This window comes from Chinchilla lanigera, unplaced genomic scaffold (genome assembly GCF_000276665.1).
Source record: "Chinchilla lanigera isolate Chin_1 unplaced genomic scaffold, ChiLan1.0 scaffold00179, whole genome shotgun sequence".
NCBI classification, from domain to species: Eukaryota; Metazoa; Chordata; class Mammalia; order Rodentia; family Chinchillidae; genus Chinchilla; species Chinchilla lanigera.
In genome coordinates this window covers 1,281,648-1,287,647 of record NW_004955580.1, presented here as the reverse complement: position 1 = coordinate 1,287,647, position 6,000 = coordinate 1,281,648, and the positions used below count along the sequence as shown (strand labels likewise).

General features: G+C 52.9%; 1 long non-coding RNA gene across 1 annotated transcript; it reads left to right on the top strand.

Moving 5' to 3' along the window:
• The first annotated feature begins 235 nt into the window (after positions 1-235).
• Positions 236-856, top strand: LOC102008904. The gene is made up of 2 exons (XR_265090.1): positions 236-356; positions 512-856. It is a non-coding gene; the product is annotated as an uncharacterized LOC102008904 (long non-coding RNA).
• Positions 857-6,000: the final 5,144 nt, after the last annotated feature.

The window sequence follows — 6,000 nt, the reverse complement described above, 5'->3', positions numbered from 1 at the left end:
GGGATGGAGACCAGCAGGGGAGCGGGGTGCCCCTGGAGGGAGAGCGGGCGAGGCGGGAGAGGAAGAAGAGCCCGTGTGGGGCGGGGCGGGGCGGGCCCGGCCTGAGGCGGTGGGGTGGGGGTGGCGGCTTGGGGGAGAAGAGGGGGTGGCGGTGGAGGTGGGCGCAGCCTGAGAGCTGCCCGGGAAGGAGGGCCTGGTTGGCAGAGGGTTGTGCCTTAACCTCTGTCCGTCAGCACCCTCAGGGTGCTTTTCGAGTCTCCCATCGAGGCGGAGATCGCCCAAGGATTCCTGGCTATTTTCGACGAATACCCCAGCATTGACAGGGAGCTCACCATGACCGGCAGCATTCTGGTTGTGTCAGTCCTGGGCGGGTTTGGCTTTGCGGGGAGGGTGGCCAAAGTACAAGGAGGGCTGCTCTAATGGAGAGAAGAGTGCCCCTTAGTGTTAGTCTAAACGGTGTTTGGGGACAGTTACCTACCATTACTCAGCTTGTGTTTCCTCTGTCTCTTAGGACATGGATTGTGGAAGATCCTGGACAACTCCAACCAGTGCTCACTTCCTTCCTTAACGACCTTATCCTTGTCTTCAACATCATGAACTTCTTGGGGCCCCCATCTCCCTTCGTTTCTTCGTAGGAAGGGAGGGCTGAAGCCACTGTGGCCCATGCCAGACAGCACATTCTTCACTAGGCTCTGGTTCTTGCATTATTTGCCGTGTTCTCAGATCCCCAAATTTTCTGCCTCTGCTAGTTAATCATTGGGTGCTTCTGGCCTGCTTGTTTTGTTTCCCTGTTGGTGGGCAGACGATGTGATTAAAGGTGTGTCACTGTCAAAAATAAAGCCGAGCAATGACTCCATCTTTGAGTTTCTTTTCCACTACAGCATCGATTTTCTCGCTCTTGTCCCTGAGGATGATGGCTTTATCCCACAGGGGACGCATTTACAGACTGCGCCAGACGCAGAGTGAGGAAACTCAACAAACAGGTGGATGTAAACAGCACAGAGGTCATGAGGGCTCCCAAGCGGTGGGCAGGTGGGCAGGATGCGGCAGATATTCTCCTGCTGAGGTGGGAAACCAGGCCCCTGGGCCTTTGCTCGGGCTCTGCCCATCTGCAGCTGTCCTCGCCAGCCTGCCCCTACACACAAGAGGTGTCACCCTCGGCGGGCTCTTCCTCTTGCGGCAGTGCTGCTTAGAACTGCATCCTGGCGCCCCACCTGCGTGGCTTCAGTGTGGGAGGCCCCACGCGGGGAGGGTGCCACATAGGGCTCACAGCCGCACCCCCAGGAAGAAAGAGTTGCCAGGCCTCAAGGAGTGTCAGTGTCACTGGAGCCAGCCGAGGGTGTGGGCTCCCGGGGTTGTGCTATGGGCCATGCCTTCTGTCTGCTCTCCGTTCCTTTCTGTTGTTTACTGAGCCTAACTGACAAAATCCTGTGTGTTTAAGGAGCACACAGCGTCGTGACTGGAGACCCGGGTATGTTCTAAATGAGTAGCACCATCAGTCTAGGGAACGTTTCCGTCACCCCCCACACTTAGAGCCATCCTGAATTTCCTCTGCAGTGAAGCATTTCATAAAAGCCCAAGCCAGAAAATTCTCCTACAGAAAAGTGCTCAGCAGCTCCCCGCTGCCTTAGGTCTCAGAGCATCTCTCGGCCTCCCCAGGAAGCTGGTGGCCCCGTCAGAAGCGGGCGCACCACCAGGGCCAGAGGCGGCCGCGCCTCACCTACCTGGGCTGCGGGTGGTGGGGAGAGCACACAGGAGCAGACTCTGCAGACCCTTTCAGGGGGAGCCCCTGGCACCTGTGGTACTTGCAGCTCGGCTGCTCAGAGCCTTCAGCCCCTGGAGCCCTGGGAAGCCCTGAGAGAGTTAGCCTTCCTCCCATCAGGGGAGCCCAGCGGGTCTGCCCACCCGCCACAAACACCAGGCACACAGGGACCCCGTGTCCCTCACATTTAACCAGGAAACATCAGGTCGCTGACAAAGAAGATCTCACGCCACCCAACAGGAGAGCACTGGGGTGCGGGACCTCCAGAGGGGGCCAGAGTCCTACAAAGGAAGCAGGAGGCAGGAAGGCACTGCCACCTCGCACCATCCGGGCAAGTGCTCCCCAGGCAGCTGAGGCTGGGCTTCCTGGCCATGGGTGGGCAGAGAACGTGACACAGTGGACAGAGGTGGTCCCCAGGCCCGGGGCAGCGCCCCGCCCAAGCCTGGTTCTAGGTCCTTGGGTGCTCAGGGGGAACAGTGTCACCCGGAAGGAGATCCTTGTGGGGACACTGTGGCCCGGCTTGGCACAGCCGGTGGCAGTACAGGGTGCTTTAGCTGGTGCTGTTGCAGCTGCAGGTGTTTGTGCTGGTGCAGGTGATGCTGCCACTGCTGGGATAGAGTCCTTGGCCTTACCACCGCAGAGTGGCCCCCTGTAAGGTCTGAAGCCTGGCAGGAAGGTGGTTCCTCACAGGGCCTCACGCCATGCGCATGTGGCAGTAAGCCACTAGGTGTCGGGCCTCCTCCAAGCTGGCTCAGCCCAGAGTCCCAGAGACCCCTTTGGCCACGGAGGGACTGAGGGGACAAGAGACCCAGTTCTGGAACGCGGACATGGGCCAGGCCCTCCACAGCCCCGGGGGGGGGGGGGCGGGTGTGTGGACAGGCCCTGCCTCGGGCCTGGAGGCCTCGGGAAGCCGCTGGGCCCGCGATGCCCACAGGGACGGGCCACCCGAGGGCTCGGTGCGGGCCCATCCACGCACTGAGTTCTGGGGGCAGGAGGAGCCAAGCCCGGCCCGGCCCGGCCCACACCCATCCCCGTGCCCCACCGCCCCGCCCCGAGGTCCCAGCCCAGGCTGCCAGCTGGGGATGCGGATCCCTGTGGGTGCCCACCCTGGGGCTTTGCCCAGGACTCTGGCTCCTTCAGCGACATTCCTCTCGGTCACCCACGCTGCGCTCCTGTTGGGGCAGCTTCGTGTGAACAGAGGCTGTTGGCCAGGTTTGCAACATGGCCAGGTTTGCAACGTATCCAGGGCCACCTGGTAGCCACATGGGTAAATTCATGAAGAAGTGGACAGCCTCCAATAGCTGCTGGATGCCTCAGTCTCTTATGCCTTGGAGAGTAAATTTGAGGTACAAATCACTGTTACATGAATAGAAATAGTATGGACAATGGACACTGACTTGTTAAGCTCTTTTTCTGAATCTCAATAGAAGCATGGAAGGAAGTGTCTAACAGACTATTATACATGGAAATGTTTCTTTGTATATGAATTGTTTAGAATGTGTTCATGCAATACATACAAATCAAACCAAAAATAGGAAAAGAAAATTTAATTGAACCTATTTGACATTTGGATAGCTAAAGACTTTCCTAAACCTACTAATAATAGAATGATAATAACCAAAAATGTGTTTTGGGTGATTACCATGTTCCAACCACTGTTCAAAGCATTAAGCAGGAGTTAGCTTATTTATCCACTAATATACCTCATTTTCATTGTGCTTGATTTTTACTTACTTTTTTTTTTTTTACTATGCAGTTCAGGCTGGTGTTGAACTCACTTTGTAACCCAGGCTGGCCTTGAACTCAACACAACCCTCGTGCTTCAGCTTCCGTAGTCCTGGGATGACAGGCCTGTGTCACCATGCCCTGCTTTTACTTTCCAAACTTGCCCATATTTTTTTAAAGTTAACATATATTACATTTGTGAAAAGAAAAACAGTTAAGAAAGTCATTCGTTACTTGTTGAGAAAAACTTCTAATTAGTTCCCAAGTGAACTACTTTGCAGAAGTTTTAATTATTCTGTACAATTCACTAGAGGCCAACTTTTTCCTGTGAAAGTTCTTCTAATTGGCACCTCTGCTTGATGCAGTGGGAACTGTTGTACTGGGCACTCCCTGAAGTCACTGAGTCTCGGGGCAAAGGCTAGACACCATGGGGCCAATGCTACATAGCTCTGTTCGTCTCTGTGGCTTTGAGCTTCTTCTGAAAAGCAGCCCTTTCCGAGTTCTACACACAGTGCTTCTCCTTCCTTGAAAGTTGTCCCTCCAGAGGGCAACAAAGCTGGGTGTGGTGGTGCATGCCTGTAATCCCAGCACTCGGGAAGCTGAGGCAGGAGGATCGTTGTGAGTTCGAGACCAGCCTGGGCTACAAAGTGAGCTCAAGGCCAGCCTGAACTGCATAGCGAGATCCTGTCTTAAAAACAAACAAAAAAGCAGAGGGCAACCAGTAGCTCACTTCATCAGTGATTTATCAGTATTACATGAGATGTTTTTCTGCTATTCCTTCCAAGTACTCACATATCAACACAAAAAATTTCTGGACACAAAAAATACACTCCACACATGGGAACTGCTCATCACATAATCCTCCCCATACTGCCAGCCCTGGCGTACACATTGCCAGTCTCAATGGTTATGTTTTTCTATCAGAGAAGACTTGTTTGGAATATAATAAAGATATATTTATGTCTGTCCAATGTGTCACATAGGGCGCAATATTTAATGATTATGACTTGGAGGTGACAGGGCCCATGTGTACAAACTTGAGGAAAGTGATAGTTAAACAAGTATCTCTCTGCCAGATACTCAGGATCTTTCTTGAATTCCCAAGCTTCAAACCAATACGAGTATGACTTAGCATCCACAGAGAACTGGCTCCAGGCTGGGGATCAGGTATCCAAATCTTCATATACTTAGGCCCCTTATATCAGATGTCATAGTATTGGCATATCCCTTCTGCAAATCCTCCAGTATAGTTTTGCTGAGCTCTAGATTACTTATAATTTTAATGCAGTGTAAATGCTATGGCAATAGTTGGTCTATTGTTTAGGGCATAATGACAAGAAAAACATCTGTACATGTTTAGTATAGATGTAGTTTTCTTCTAATAGTTTCCATCCGAGGTTGGTTTCATTTGCAGATTTGGAGGCCCAAGTCCTATAGCATCGAACCAAGCCCTATAGCATCGAACCAAACTAGCTCTAACCAAACTCACGGTGTCCCTTGCTCCCCAGGTGCCCACTTCTCCTCTGTTCTCTCTTGGCAACAGGCATTCCCAAAGCCTGCCAGTCTCTCACTTCCTTGCAGTTGATCCCCTTAAATATGTCCTCTCCGCCCTCTAGGCCACCTGAGGCTAACTTAGCATTATCTCTTATCTGTGTGGGGACCACAGTGTCTCCTGTGTTCTGCAAAGATGTGGCCTAAGTAGGGTTCTCCCTTTGAGGAGGGGGACAAGGCTGGCACAGGTCCCCCTGACGTGGACCAGGGGAGGGCCCTGCTCTACCTACAGGGCTTGTGGATCTCATTCTGCTGTCCATTTGGAGGTCACAGAAAGCTGCTGGGCTCTGGAGGGCTCTCGCACTGGACCCAGGACCCCAGGCAGGGCCTGATAGGAAGCTTGGGGGTCTTTTGTCCTTAGTTTCCTCTGAATACTGTTTGAGGACTGAGAGAGGCCGCCCTCAGGGGCTGGGACCAACTTGTTTAGGAATGGAGCAGATTCCTTTGCTTCTGGCAGTTTGGCCCTCCAGGTGCTGCCCGCTGGACAGGGAGGCCACCTGCCACAGGGCCCTTCTGATGGCTCCTGCCCCTCCGTGCTCTGCAGCCCAATTTATTCCCTGCCCCCGACTGGAAGAGACCTCTGCCTCTTATTGGGAGCTTCTGTGCTGCCTCCCTGAAGATCTTGTGTGTGTGTGTGTGTGCACACGCGTGTGCACGTGCAAGTGGGCAGGATGAGGAGGTGCACGCTAAGTAAGCAGACTGTCTAGGCAAAGGGGACTAATCAGCAGTCTTTAACTTGTAAAGATTTTCATTAACAAACTTACATAAAAGTAAATATATGAGAGTAAAGAAAATAATGTTTAAAAATCTGCATACAGCTTCAGCAGTTGTCAACCTCTTACTGGCTCATTTTGTAAGTAAAGGAGGATTCAAGGATGAGAGCAGTGGGAGCTAATGTTTCTTGAGGCAACAAGAGGAGAGGACCTGCCATACTCGCTCAAATGAAGGGCATCATGTGGCCC